The sequence below is a fragment of the Sus scrofa genome, chromosome 5 (assembly GCF_000003025.6).
Source record: "Sus scrofa isolate TJ Tabasco breed Duroc chromosome 5, Sscrofa11.1, whole genome shotgun sequence".
NCBI lineage: Eukaryota > Metazoa > Chordata > Mammalia > Artiodactyla > Suidae > Sus > Sus scrofa.
Window position 1 is genome coordinate 103,866,746 of NC_010447.5, and position 15,548 is coordinate 103,882,293.

Here is a 15,548-nt window from a genome sequence, read left to right on the forward strand (position 1 = left end):
TCAGTTCATTAAAAAATGGGCAACCATGCAGTGACATACAATAAATTAGTACTTCTCTGTAGGAAGGTTCATTTTCCTTGAATGTTGTGTCCTTTCCATAGGATTTTGCTAAAACCATGACACTCTTACAGCTGGAAGCTATCTTTAGGGCAGTGGTTCTTTAGCTGCATCGTAGAATCACTTGGGAAGCATTCACATATCTCAGTGCCCAGGCTGTACCTCAAAGCAATTGGATCAGAACCTCCAGGGATTTTAAAGCCTGCCAGGTGATCCTGATGGACACCAGACTTGAGGACCAATTCTTCTGAGACGATCTGCAGAAGAAGTCCAACCTGGCTCTTCCTTAGAATCACCTGGGACGTTTGCAAGGCTACCATGCCCACACCTACCTATTGAGGTTCTGACTTGGTTCGGGCGGGGCCCATTCCCTTCTATATTTAAAGGCAACCACAGGGGATTCTGATGTTGAGCCCGATTTGAGAATTATGGTCTTCGAGCAAAGGTTCTCCAAGTTCAGCCCTCAGAACAGCACCACGGCATCACCTGGGAACGTGTTAGAAATGAGGACTCCCCTCCTGCACCCCTCCTGCACCCTCACCTCACCCCCACCTCGCCCCCAGATCTAGTGGATTGGCAATGCTCATGGCGGGTCCAGAAGTCTATAAGTCCTGAAAAATGTGCCCTGGAACCTGGGAACAACGGCCTCACGACACAGAATTAGTAGCGTCATTGTCTTTTGGAACCAAGAACTCACAATTACCTCACCACTGGGGAAACGCTGGCGGAGAGGGACAGATTGGGAGGTTGGGACAGGCGCACACACCCTATATACAAAATCCCTCGGTCGCAAGGACCAACTACACCGCCTGAGGAAATCGATTCACGCCTCCGTGGTAGCCGGCGCGCACACAGACTCTGAAAAAGCATGGATATATATGCGTGTGTACGGCTGATTCACTTTGCTGTGTGCCTATAGCTAACACAACATTGTAGGTTACTATGCTCCGATAAAACTATAAAAAGACAAGGAAAAAAGAACTCAGCATTTTCTCCAGCACACATCCTTGAATCCCTGCCATGGTGGTTCTAAGACGCTTCCAGGAGTGATGCTGCAGGATCAGAGGTCACAGTCTATGAATCATTGTCCTGTGAGGTGCCAGGCCCTGTAATTAAGTATCAATAATCTTGAGGTTTGTTTTTGTTTGTGTTCAGAAGGAAATTATCCCAAGATAAAACCCATGTGTTGTGACTCAATCAAGTATGTTAAAAGAAAGTTCCTGTACCTTATTCCTTAAGTAAAAATTTATGGAAGGATTATGTATTGCATTTTTTATCTACTCTAACTAACCGGGTCAGAAAAATCATTTGCATTCAGCACTGAAAGCTACGGGCGCCATAGTCATGGATGCGATTGTAAAAAGTCCCTTTACGATACTAGACTGCAGGAAAACCTCAGAGGAAAAAATAATAATAATAATAATCCCTCTCTCTTCAAACCAAAGCACTGATCCAGGGCAGAAGAAAACTGCTGATGAAAATTTTGCCCTCTCAGGCTACACAAATGAGCCAATTTGCCTTTTCGGAGAGACCACTCTTCTCCCTGTAATTGCTGTAAGAAGAAGGAAAAACCTATTCCTTCTCAAAAGGCAAAACCCTTCTTCCTAGCGCCTTGGTGTCCATGTAGCTATGTAAACCCTGTCCACCCTAACCCACAGACATTAAAAGAACCCTGGTTCCCACAGCCTGGGCTTCTTTCCAGGGAGAAGCATAGAAGTTCAGATCACTGAAAGCAAGCACTGTGTCCCTAATCTTTGCCTCTGGTCAGGCAGCCAAAGAAAACCCCCGAGCAGAGCACTCAAAAGAAGACACCCCGGACCATGAAATCGCCTTTCATCCTTTTAGCTGCTTGAATTGATTTCAGGCTACTAGCCTGGATCCTTGAGGGAGGATCTGTGGGGATAGGCTTTTTTTTTCTTTTTTTTCTTTTTTTTTTTAATAGTATGAGACCCTGCCTCTACGTGGCAGTTGCTTTTGAAAAGTTCTGAAATAGGCTGCCAAACTGCATTTTCTTTCTGAGACACCTTCAGGATCAATGGCATTTCTCTGCTTTAACAGATGAGAGCTCCAGGGAGAAGACCCTAAAAGAGCTCTGAGTTGCCAGCTGAACGTCAGGTGCTGAGCTGCTGACAAGAGACGAGGCTTTCTGAGAGCCACCCACCAGCCCGCGTTTGCCTGTGCTTTTTCAAATGGCCATGATGCTAATTCCTACATCAGCCACTGGTCTACTCACTCTCCAAAGGTCTGAACCGAAAACGTGGGGACATGGCCTATGAGAATATCAGTGGTGAGGGGGAAAATGTAAAGAGAACAAGAAGTCGATAAAGAGGGTGAAAAGAAAGGGCATGTGGAGAAACTGGGGCGGGAGCGGCTGTGAGTGGCAGGACTTCACTTGGACAGGGTCCCTCACAGAGGCAGCTGGAGTTGCGTCATGAAGGAGGTGATCTCTTCGGGGAAAAAAAAGCTAAATTTTTAAATCAGAGGACTCTTAAAAATAGGTTACTGCCTGAATTTGAAAGTAGCAGTGAAATCAAACAAGAGAACGTATCTCAGAAGATTTCAGCTGAGCGTGCCCTGAAACAGCTGCAAAGAACGATAGTAATAACAAGTGCTTAGATGAGAATGAGTGTCGCTTATACACGAATAAGACCTACGTGGGGAAAAAGTGGATGTATTTATATGTATGACTGTTTCACTTTGCTGTACACCTGAAACTAATACAACAGTGTAAATCAACTATATGCCGATAAAATTAAAATAAGTAAATACAAGTTTTTTTAAAAAAAGAATAAGAATGTGTCTAATATATGGAGAAAGAGGATGCACATACGATGAATGGGTTAATAAAAGTATGTGTAGGTAAAACTAAGGAAATTGTAATAGACTAACTTCTCTGCAGGCTTCAAATGTTTTCAACATAAGTTTAATTTAAAAAGTGACTGATAAAATTCTTAAAAAGTAAACTACTGAAAGAAAAAATATGAAAAGAGTTTAAAATGAGGGTACTAGCAACAAGACATACTATATAGCACAGGGAGCTATATATTCAATATTCTGTGATAAACCATAAGGGAAAAGAATTTTTTAAAAAAGAATGCGTAGGAGTTTCCGTCATGGCTCAGTGGTTGACGAATCCGACTAGGAACCATGAGGTTGTGGGTTGGATCCCTGGCCTAGCTCAGTGGGTTAAGGATCTGGTGTTGCTGTGAGAGCTGTGGTGTAGGTTCAGATGCTGCTTGGATCCCGCGTTGCTGTGGCTGTGGTGTAGGCTGGCAGCTACAGCTCCGATTCGACCCCTAGCCTGGGAACCTCCATATGCCACAGGAGGTGCCCAAGAAATGGCAAAAAGACAAAAATAATAATAATAATAAAACAAAAAAAGAATGTGTATATATATACATTAATATGTTTATATATATGTTTATATATAAAACTGCATCACTTTGCTGTACAGAAGTTAACACAATATGGTAAATCAATATTTCAATTTTTAAAAAAGATTTTAAAAAATAAAATGAGGGTCCTAAAAATTGACTTCTAGTTTGTTCTAAAAAGCATTAACGGGAGATTGGCAGCACGGTCCCCTCTCGTGTGACACTTACTGTCATTGGAAAAGCGGTGAGCATGTATTCCACGAAACGCAGCACACCACTCTGCACCATGGTGACCTTTTACATAATCTGCAAATTGATTTCCAGACCATTCCTGCTGCCCCTTGTTTATAGCCTTGGTTACCTAGAAGACAAGGCAACGAGCAAGACGGGCCAGCTGCGAGTCCTGCATTTCCCTGCTCATCAGCGCTCAGAATCACATTTCTCTCTCTCCCAGAGGCCTCGTGCACCCTTGCTGGTGGTCTGGAGAGCAGCAGGACCAAGAACCTCCTCTAAGGACAGGTTTAAGAGCTACCAGCAGTTGTGTGAGCTCCTCAGAGGTACTTAGTGTTATACCAGGAGAATTGGCTTTATACTTTTATGTATCACCAACCATGAGAGTAGAATTTTTAAATTTCTTTCTATTCCAGTATGGTTGATTTGCAATATTCCTTCAATTTCTGCTGTACAGCAAAGGGACCCAGTCGTACATGAGAGTGGGATTACAAACCTCTAGAAAGTGTAGTGCACATAACCCCTGAAACTAGGATGTGTCCAAATTATTCATACATTTTTCTATCACTAAATCATCTTGATCTGCTGTTTTCATGAATATTTCAATCCTCAAAAATGTCCCTCCTTATACTAATGTCTTCCTGGATGCTGTTCCACCAACTCACACCAAGGTTTCCTCGAAAAATCTCTGCAACGAGCAACCCCAAACTCTGAATCACAACAGCTCATGACATGAGAGGAAGTCACACCTACCTGAAGCTTTATGACTTAGAATTCCCCAGCAGATACGCATGCCCACAAATAACCTACAAAAACGGAATCAAAATAAGCAAGGTATATTCTGTTTTTTCAAAGTGACTGCCCTGTTTCTGTGAGAACAATCCTGACTTTCCAAGTGATGCAGAGAGAAAAAGATTCTGACTTTGATATCTGGTCACCATGCACTTGCATAGATTTCTTATTCTAGGGGAAAGAAAAAAATGGGAGAATTATCCAGCAGGAAAATAAAATGGGACAGAGAGTGATTTTTTCCCCTGCTTGCCAGAGGATCCAGAGAAAAGATAAAGTTAGGGAAGGTTCATCACTTCCTGCCGCACACGGACGGCACAATGAAAGCTCAGGACGTGCTTGCCAACGCCAAGAGATTTCTCCTTTTCTTTCAGGAATAAAGAAATCAGGTAAGGGAGTTTCTATTTGAGTAGTTCAAGATGTCGGGAGAAGAAGTACACCTTCAACTGTCCTTGTCGGTGAATACAGAGCCGCACTCCTGTGGAACACTCAGTAAGTGTAAGCCGTAAATAGAAAGCTGGGGTCACCTCTGAGTTATTCGGCCCTGTGGAAAGTCTAAACTGAATGTGTTGAAGGGTCTTGCTTCTCGAGTCAACAGGTCTTTGTAAAATTCATCTCCCCTAAAGAGAGTCCTGTTTATTTCTATTCATTCGAGTTCCAAGTCCTAAGCAGAAAGTTACGTGGAACAGAAGAGTGAGGGAATAGTCATGAACTCCTGCAGTGGGGTGGAATTTTACTCATTTTTTTTTTCTCTTTTTACAGCCACACCTGTGGCGTGTGGAAGTTCCTGGGTTAGGGGTCAAACGGGAGCTGCAGCTGCCTGCCTATGAAGCAGCCAGGACAACGACTTTTACTCATATTTATTCCACCGAGCATGGTGACAGGAATGCAACTTTTTCTCCTTCCAAGGGATCACCGAAGGCCAGGTTGGAGAGGAATTTTATTAGCTTCCATTGATGCATTATTGGTTTTTTTCTAATGTTTTTAGCAAGGTACCTTTAGGAAGTAAAAACCAGCATAGACCGTCTTATTGATTTGCTTATTCCACTCACAGAATGCCCCTCTAATCATAGCTGTTGAGGATTCAAACACAGAATATTTACTTATTATAAATAATGTAGATAATGGACAAAATAGCAGATAGAGCCCTCAGGCAAAACAACCATCTAAAAATAACACAAAGACAGCTTTTTTCCCCACAACTTCATGTACTCCAAAGCTACTTATCACTTTATGCAACAGTTAGATAGATAGAAAGATAGACATGAATTTGAACCTATGCTGTAAGTCTGATTTACTACATCCAAAACTTTTAAACCTCAGTGTTCCTAATATATTACATTTGCGGGTCCACTGTACACATTTGATGAAAACGAGCTCTTGTGTTTCTGATTTATGTTTCGTTAATACCTGCAATTTAGGTGCTTTTTTATTGGCACCTACATAGTGTCAAAACCCATGTAGATGAGAGTATGCATACACATATGGGCTTAATTTAAAGTCCTACTCGCACAGAATTCTCAACCACTTCGTATCTTAAAAGGAATGCATTGTTTAGCTTGATGAGAACCCCTCTCTTTACGACAAGCCGCGACACTTCATGTTGCAACTCCCTGACACTTTACTACTGTGGAGCGCTTCCGCATGGACACTTGATTCAAGTCGCAGTTTAGAACCCGAGATGCTGCAAGGGTGGATGGGGCCTGGGTCCCATGACACGGAATTCAGGGTCATAACTCAGCCCCTGCAACAGCCGTCCTAGGAGAGCAGCGGTGAAATGCTAATGTCTCTCCTTGATGTTTTGCAGACGAGTGAGGCTTTCTCGGTCATTTATAAACCTGTTGAAGTCATAAGTGCTCAGGAAGCCAGTTTTAGTTCCAGCTTCATCGGGAATCTTACCTAAAAGGGCCACCCTTACCACTTACCACAATAACTGTAACAACCACATTTATTCTGTGTTAATTCCAGTTGTCATTCATCTATCCAAGAATCAAAGTTTATTTAATCTATCCAAGAATCAAAGTTTATTTAAGTCTTCCACTCTGAGCTGTACCAGATAGAATGACAGATGCTGGTGAAGATAAATGATAATTTCCTTTACGAGAAAATTCCACTAATATCTTTAAAAACATCCAGTTAAGAACCGTTTCTTCTTGCCAATGCTACCAAATAGGGTACAAGTGGAGAAATGTAAGTCGAATGCTGTTTATAAGAACACATGCCCCAAAACTCTCATTAATTTAAAAATGAAGAGAATTGAACAAAAAGCTCATAGAGAATGATGTGTAGCTGATGAGAAAATAGACGGTCCTTTCAATTTACTTCTTCAACTCTGAGATCATGATGAGATTTTCATGAGGAAAAGTTAAAGTGGTTGCAGACTTAGATTTGTTCCATTGAGGCCAAGTGCAAACCCTTATTAAAGCACATATTTTGAAACATTTATATCCGTCAGATTTACCCAGGAGCATCTGACTTCCTTTGAAAGTCTTCAGAAATGACTCAATCAATATATTTATTTGAAAACTGAGATGCAAAGTCTTTAATCGGGATGTATGACCATATTATTTTTTCCCTAAAATTTCACCATCTTTTCTATAGGCTGTTACATCCTGATGTCTGTGGGAGGTTTCCAACTCTGTTCCAAGGTTCTCAAAAGAAGAACGTTTACAGTATGTTATTTCTGTAGATAGCCTAACTTTTTTTGTTTTTTTGGTTCTGCCCACAGCATGTGGACATTCCCAGGCCAGGGATCAAACCTGTCTAACAGCAGTGACTCAAGCTGTTGCAGGGACAATGCTAGATCTTTAACCCACTTTGCCACAAAAGAACACCTAGATCATCAACTTTTCAGATCTTTCAAAACTCTTTAAGTGGGACTCTCTGTAAGAATATATTCTACCCATATAAATGGATAATATTCACATCCAATAAATCAATTTAAAAATTTTAAGTTTGGAACTAATGTTCAGGATTATAACTTGTAATTTTTTGAATGTGAGTTTTCCAAAACACATGTATAGTGTGTTTTGCAAAGCAATAATACAATGATATATATATATTCCCCTAACTTGGTTCATAAAGCCTAATTCAGATTTATATTCTATTTTATACAGCAAAGATCTTCTTGCTTTAGCATGGTAATTTAATAATTCAAATGTAGCATTTTATTCAGATTGCTCAGATTTCCTCACTTCAATATATTTTATAATTTTGCTTGAAATAGTTGCTTGCTGCCAAACTGTAAATTGAAATGTATCTCAGGATCTCTTGTGCAATAGAACAGTAAGAAGGACTCTCTTGTGAATAATTAATCCACCAACACACTTGGTGTGGACCTGCTGCATGCAAGCCAGAGTCACCCCACTGTAAGTGATTACAAAAGTTGTAGGGAAACATTCCTGTATGAAAAAGCTTTCTGTCTACCTGGGATGACAGCTTATAAGAATAAAATATTTAAAGAGTAATAGAAAAGAGTATGCATTTCAAATGAGTGGTCTGTGATTAAGAATAACCACAGATAAGTCTGCAACACTTAATCGGAATGTTCTGAGAAATGGGTTAATCTGAGTGAGTGATTTTTAACGGGCCAAATAGAACCTTGCTATGCAACATGTAATCCAAAGGACCAGTGGTAAATGCACCACCTGGAATCCAGTTACAGAGAGAGAATCTCAGGACTCAAGCAGGACCTGTGAATCAGTATCTTCTTTTTCACTAGATGCCGAAATCCACTGCATGCCCATTCCGTTTGAGGAAGGAGTCCTTGATCTGGGCTGAAAATACGAAGTAGGTGCAGCTCGAGTCGTGAGCAGAGTCAGACAGCGAAGGGTCCCAGAAGTTCAGCTGAGTTCACGTTCGTCTTTGCAGTGGCCAGAGACAGGAAGTATGCTTAGAAGACAGGATGTGAGAAGCAAGGCATCAGTCAGGAAAGCGCAGCCGGAAGAGACACGGCATGTATTTTGGTGAGTGTCCACGCAAGGTCTTGCCTTTACAAGGAGAAAGAGCTGACGGTAGGATTCTTACCTGTACCCGAAGGAGGGACGAGCACGTGCAATTGGTCAGAGCCTGTGATTAACTGAGCCGGTGTCCCGTTGTGGTCCTGATTTCTGTTCCTCAAAAGCCTGAATTAACCCGGCTGTCCTTTCAGGAGAGAACTCTCTGTCCTTTTTGTTGTTGTAGAATAAACCCTCCAGAGCAGAGTTTGTACATCCCACCCTTTGGTGAGGTGATGTCGGGGGCGGGGGGAATGGAAGAATGGGAAACTGTCCTCCTTCTCTGCTTTGCAGAAAAATGGGCCTGTGAGCCGACCTCCTCATCTTTATTTGGAAGCTTATTGGTCAGGTAGATACTTGTTAATCAAGTCGATTTAAAATATTCAGGCTGCTGTCTTAGGATCAAATTCCCAAGATCTAGATTCTTCACAGGAAGTAAAAGGCTCCTCCTCCACCCAGAGCCCCAGAATTGGGGTTTACAGAGAGGTTAACCATGTCATATACCTTTCAAATGAGGATACATTTGACAGTGAAAGGAAAATTCTTTAAAACCCTACCAGGACAATAGACTAAGACTATCCTGAGTGAACTTGTGTTATCCTATAAATTACAGTGTGGTCGCGTAAGAGACTGGTATAAAATGCGCTAGATCTGAGAATGTAAATACAGTGAGGTCTCTTTCACGTCTCCAAATAATATCTTGAGACCCTAATTCCTTTTTCCATAGAGATTCATTAACCTTCTTCTTCAGAACCCTCTCTCCATCAATAAAACCCTCCAGTGAGTGCACAGTGCAACTTGCACATTCAACTGGGGAGAACACCGGAGTCCTGTGTGTTGTTTCTTTCTTCACTGTGGATGCCCTGTTGAAGCTGGGTTCCACAAAACTCCAGATCAGCACCAATCCACTGCTGAGATTATGACCTTTTTTTTTTTTTTTTTGGTCTTTTTTTGCCTTTTCTTGAGCCGCTCCCGCGGCATATGGAGGTTCCCAGGCTAGGGGTCTAGTCAGAGCTGTAGCCACCAGCCTACGCCAGAGCCACAGCAAGGTGGGATCCGAGCGGTCTGGGACCCACACCACAGCTCACGGCAACGCCGGATCCTTAACCCACTGAGCGAGGCCAGGGAACGAACCTGGAACCTCATGGTTCCTAGTCGGATTCGTTTACCACTGCGCCACGATGGGAACTCCAATGACTTTCTAATCCAGATTCAAGTTCAGGCTACTGTGGTTCTGCAAAGAAACAGGCTCCTACTTCTTCAGAGCCGGACGGGGGCGAGAGTGCCTCTCACTTGAGTTCCCAGCACCTGCAGGTCTTAGCTCTCAAGACTCTGAGGTCTGGATTAGGTCAATGTCAACCACCCAGAGACCACTTTAGTTTCCCTCCAAGTATGTCAGGCAGTTCTCCATCTTATATTCTCCAAACACAAAGTTATTACTCTTCTGAGGATGGTAATACTCTGTCAATCAAAGACAATTTACCCTGCCACTGAACAACCTCACACCTTTGGAGAAAGGTGATGGTCGATGATACTTCTTATGATTCCAAAGCTGAATTCTGGCACCTCTCTTGAGAGAGATTTTAAGAATTATAGGATAAATAGGTATTAGGGGTGTAACGTATAACATGATGATACAGCTGGTTATGATACACAGAAAAGTTAACAGGGTATAATCTGGGAGTTCTTATCGCAAGGAAAAATAATCTGTCTTTGTTTTCCTTTTATTTTATCTGTATAAAAGACATGGCTGAACTTGTGGTAATCGTTTCACAGTAGTTGCAAATCAAACCATCACGCTTTATGCCTTAAAACAGTACGATAATGTATGTCAATTATTTCTCAATAAAACTAGAAAATAATTTTTAAGGGACTAGAAAAATAAAACAAAAAATTCGGAGAGAAAGTGACAACATTACTATTTTTTATGGCCACACCCACAACATATGGAAGTTCCCGTTATTCAATCCAGGGATTGAATCCAAGCTGCAGCTGCAACCTATACCACAGCTGTGGCAACACTGGATCCTTTAACCCACTGTGCCAGGCCAGGGATCGAACCTACAGCTCTGCAGTGATCCAAGCCTCTGTCGTCGGGTTCCTAACTCACTGGACCACAGCCGGAATGCTAACATTACTTTTACTTAATAAAACTACATGTCTTGCAAAAAAAAAGTAGTATAAAATAACTTTTTTTAAAAGGTAAACTCTGATGGGATAATCTGCTATGCAGAATAATAAATTGGAATATGTCAGATTAATAAAATTGGAATATGTCTCCTATTTGCGAAGCAGGTGTCATGGTGATTTAACAAAGATCTGGGGAAAAAGGTATTAACCTTGGTGTTGGGAATGGACATGACTTGACTGAATGTCAACCAGAAGCATTTCCCAAGAAAAACTTTACTGTGTTACGCTAAGTGAAATAAGTCAGAGAGAAAAAGCTAAATACTACATATCACTTACAGGTGGAATCTAAAAAATACAACAAACTAGTGAATATAGCAAAAAAGAAACAGGCTCACAGAAAAAGATAACAAACTAGTAGTCACCAGTGGGGAGCAAGTTAGGGGAGGAGATTAAAAGGTAAAAGCGGTGCCAATAGATGTGCCCAATGCATAGTTGCCCGAAACCTTTAACTTGTCAAAAACAAAATACCTGAGAGGCACAACAAAGCAAATCGCTACAAAACAAGGTCCACCTGTATGGTCAAAAAGACAGCCCTGTAGTGTTATCTTGGTAATGGAAACGAATGTTAGAGTAACACAGAAATCTATAAGAGAGATAACACGGAAAACCTGAAGAGAAATTCAACCAGCTGGACGTCGACAGTATGAAATATCATGGAGAGAGGGCACAAAGAGTCTACAAATGAAACCTTGGATCTCATATGAAAGAAAAGGTGCAAATATGCGAGTGCCAACTATGTAATGGGTGCTTTTACTTACTCGAAACGTTGTATGAAGCAAAAGTTCAGCACTGTCGCTGGATGTGGAGACCAGACAGAGAGTTTTGGTGTGGAAAGAGCAGAGCAGTGCAGAGTGCTGACTCAGGATCAGCAGGGTCAAGCTGGATGCTCTTGTAATCAGGATGGAACAGTCTCTACTTGCTTGAAAGCAGGGAGGAAGAAACCTATCCAGAAAGAAATTAGGGGTTATGACAGAAGCTAAGTGATTGCAAAGCTAAATGTTAAAAAGTTGAAGTTTTAGCATTGTTACCAATAATTAGAATTTTGTATTCTCTACCAAAGAGTTAACTTTGTTTAATTATGCATACAACGAGTCTCTGTTTCTCTATCAGCTCTCCTTGCCTCCCTGCCTTTGCTTTTATGGCTTTGCATTCTTAAAAATCATCTTTTTCATTCCACTGTACCCTTGAAAAGTTAACCGGTTTCACAAAGAAGTATAAATTTTGAGTAATCAGCCTAATTGTTGACCCGGTCTGACACTTATAAATTATAAAAAAAAATCAACCAGGGAGTTTCAAATTGTCCCTAAAAAATCAAACATATGTGTGTCACATAATTTATTGCAATAAAAATTTTTAAATGTTGCATCTCACAGCAGTGTACACCTGCTTCCTCAAACCATCTTGACTCATTAGGCACTGATGTATTCTAAGAACTGCATAAGTGTATCTGTGATGTAAAAACTACCACAAAGCAGTTTTCTCATTTCTTGCATTACTAAGCTTTCCAAATACCAAGCATTATAATGCAATACTCTAAAATGGCAGTTTGTTTCCTGTAGTCAGAATGATACTGTCTTATCTAAAGCAAAAGACAAGTAAGTACCTTCTAGTCTCCACCATTCCTCTAAGCACCAGCAACACAGTTCTCTAGAACCAGAACCAGCCTCGACTGCGTCAGCTTCCCCCTTGACAGCGCTTGGCTCACCTCCCATGCCTAAAGTCCCTTGGGCAAGACAGAATTTCACTGCGATAGAATATCATCTTCTCTGAAGATTAAATCCTAGACATGCGGATGCAATAGCAACTTCTTGCCCAACAGCTAGCCACTTTGAGGTGATGACTACTAAGTAGAGTTACTTCCCCAGAAAGAAGAAGCTGAGATTGTCAAATGAATCACACACGAGAATTTCCTCTTGCACACAAAAGGAGGAAAGTGGGCTAAAAAGAAGAAAAGAAAAGAAAAGAAACAGCTATTGGTTTCACTGCCACATCAAAGAGAAAGCAGAGCAAAATTCAGTCATCAGCAACCACAAACCAATCTAGTCTTGCTTGGGCAATAGAACTAAAAATAATTGCAAGCCGTAAAATTATTCAAGCAGTGTCAATAAATATATATTACATTTAAATTCAAGCTGACTTTTCTGACTTGAAAAAGGTGAAAATACAACTGAATAATTCGTACAGCTATTTCACAAGCTTGTTGAAAGAATCTCATAAGTTATTGATGTATGTGAAGCTACATGGAAAATTATAAAGTGATACGTAAATGTTATTCTGCCCACTAGAAAATCCAAAACATGGAGCTCCCACCGTGGCTCAGCAGTTAACGACCCAGCTGGCATACAGGAGGACTAGGTTCTATCCCTGGTCTCACTCAGTGGGTTAAGGATCCGGTGTTGCCGTGAGCTGTGGGGTAGGTCCCAGACGTGGCTCAGATTCCCCATTGCTGTGGCTGTGGTGTAGACTGGCGGCTACAGCTCTGATTAGACTCCTAGCCTGGGAACTTCCATATGCCATGGGTTCAGCCCTAAAAAAAAAAAAAAAAAAAAAGAAAAAGAAAATCTGAAACATTTTTATTAAACAGTTGCCACTACTGGCCACAGTTTATCATTAGCCAGCTGTGAAATCCACTCTAAATAAATGTTAAAGTCTTTGGAAGTGCTTACATTGACATCCATAAGGTTTGTCTGTAAAATTAACTTCAGAAATCATCTTATTAATACCTAAGGATAAGCAGATGTTAACTGTGCTATTTAGAAACTGGTAAATCTAGAAATTTTCTAGGAACACAAATTTCAAAGGTAAAATTTTTTCTTCTTGTCATAGCAAAATTATTCACCAAATGGTATGCAAAGTCTAAAAAAGAAAAAAAAAGAAAACCCTTTGTTGCCATCTCCCTATTATGCCTCTCCTGAAGTATTAATGCCAAATAATTACAAGGTTTTTTTTGTATTCTTCTTCAGCAACACAAATTATACGCAAAGACTTCAAAATACCCTAAAGTGCTTCTCAAATATAACGTGCATACAAATCACTTAGGGATCTTGTCAAAATGCAGATTCTGTGGGAGGGATCGGGAGCTTGGGCTTATCAGACACAACTTAGAATAGATTTACAAAGAGATCCTGCTGAATAGCATTGAGAACTATGTCTAGATACTCATGTTGCAACAGAAGAAAGGGTGGGGGGAAAGCTGTAATTGTAATGTATACATGTAAGGATAACCTGACCCCCTTGCTGTACAGTGGGAAAATTAAAAAAAAAATTGTATTGGGGAAATAACAATTAAAAAAAAATGCAGATTCTGGAGTTCTCTTTGTGACTCAGCAGGTTAAGAACCCGACATAGCGTCTGTGAGAATGCAGGTTGGATCCCTGGCCTCGCTCAATGGATTTAGGATCCAGTGCGGCCACAAGCTGCAGCATAGGTCGCAGATGAGTCTCAGATCCAGTGTTGCTGTGGCTATGGCTCAGGCTGGCAGCTGCAGCTCCAATTCTACCCCTAGCCTGGGAACTTCCATATGCTGCAGGTGTGGCCCTAAAAAGGGGGAAAAAAAGGAAGAAGAAAATGCAGATTGTTCCCGTAGATCTGGGCTGGGGACTGAGGGCCTGAGGGCCTGAGAGTCTACATTTCTAACAAGCTTCCAAGGGATGTCACTCCTGCTGGCCCAGGGCCGCACTCTGGAGTCTAAAAAGTTACCAACGCTGAGCACTGTACTAGTTAGGGTTCCACAGAGAACTAGAGCCATCCTCTCCAACACAGATGAGCGAGATGGATTTATTGTAAGGAACTGGCTCACGCAGTTAGAGGCTGAGAAGTCCTCAGATCTTCAGCTGGCAAGGTGGAGACTGAGGAGAACCCATGGCACAGCTCCCCCAAAAGCCTGCAGGCTTGAGGCCCGAGAAAAGCCAGTTTCAGCTCAAGTCCAAAATCAGGGAAAGACTGAGGTACCACTCAAGCGGCAAGGCAGAGTTGCCCCGTACTTGCAGGAAGTTCAGCCTTTTCATTCTATTCAGACCTTCGGCTGATTAGATGAGGGACACGCCCGTTAGGGAAGGCAATCGGCTTTACTTCTCTGCCCATCCAAAAGTTAGACATTCAAAGCCACGCTCACAGACACACCCAGAGTAATGTCTGACCAGATAGCTGAGCCCCGCAAGACCCAGTCAGGTTGACCCATAAAGTCAACCATCTCAAGTGCTATTGCTACTCTAATGTATGCATTCTTTATTACAACCAAGTACTAATAATCTAATTAAAATATTGCCAAACCCCTAACTTATGATGAGCCTGGCCCATAAGTTAAGGAGGCGAGTAATGTGGATTTGATTGTATTACCTGCTTTTAGGGGGAATTAAACAACCCTTTTATCTAAAGATGACAACATGTACCTCAAAATGAAATTCTGCAGGTTAAGCTTGGCCTCTGTTGCATGCCTTTATCAAAACTGTGTTATGAACTGGTATGAAAAATCTAAAATTAAGTCATCCTAAATATAAGTTTTATAGGAAAAGGGAAGGATTATCATAAGACATATGTGAAAATTAAACAACTTTCTCTACTGTGAAACTTCTTAGAGTTTTAATATGCTAATTATCAGCACCTCTAGATGCTACTAGGTAGACATATGCTTCTCTATCTGCCAAGAGGGACACATACCATTCCTTTGAATCTAAAATGGCCGTCTAATGTTAAGACGTACCAATTTAGGTACCGCTGAATAGAAAATAATGATGCCGCGTAAACACGACACAGTGTTTTGTGAGTCACATGATTTCTTCGCTACGACTGAGTTCTTACGGGTTCATAGGTAGACTTGATCACATGCATATATAAAAGGGGAAATGGTGAGTGAAAGGCATGGATCACGGCATCAAGAAAATATCTCCCTGTTCTGAGTCACTTTTCAACT

The 15,548-nt window shown here is 41.3% G+C and overlaps 1 pseudogene; it reads left to right on the top strand.

Moving 5' to 3' along the window:
* LOC100737081 overlaps positions 4,871 to 15,548 on the top strand; it is a 43,577-nt pseudogene continuing 32,899 nt past the window's right edge.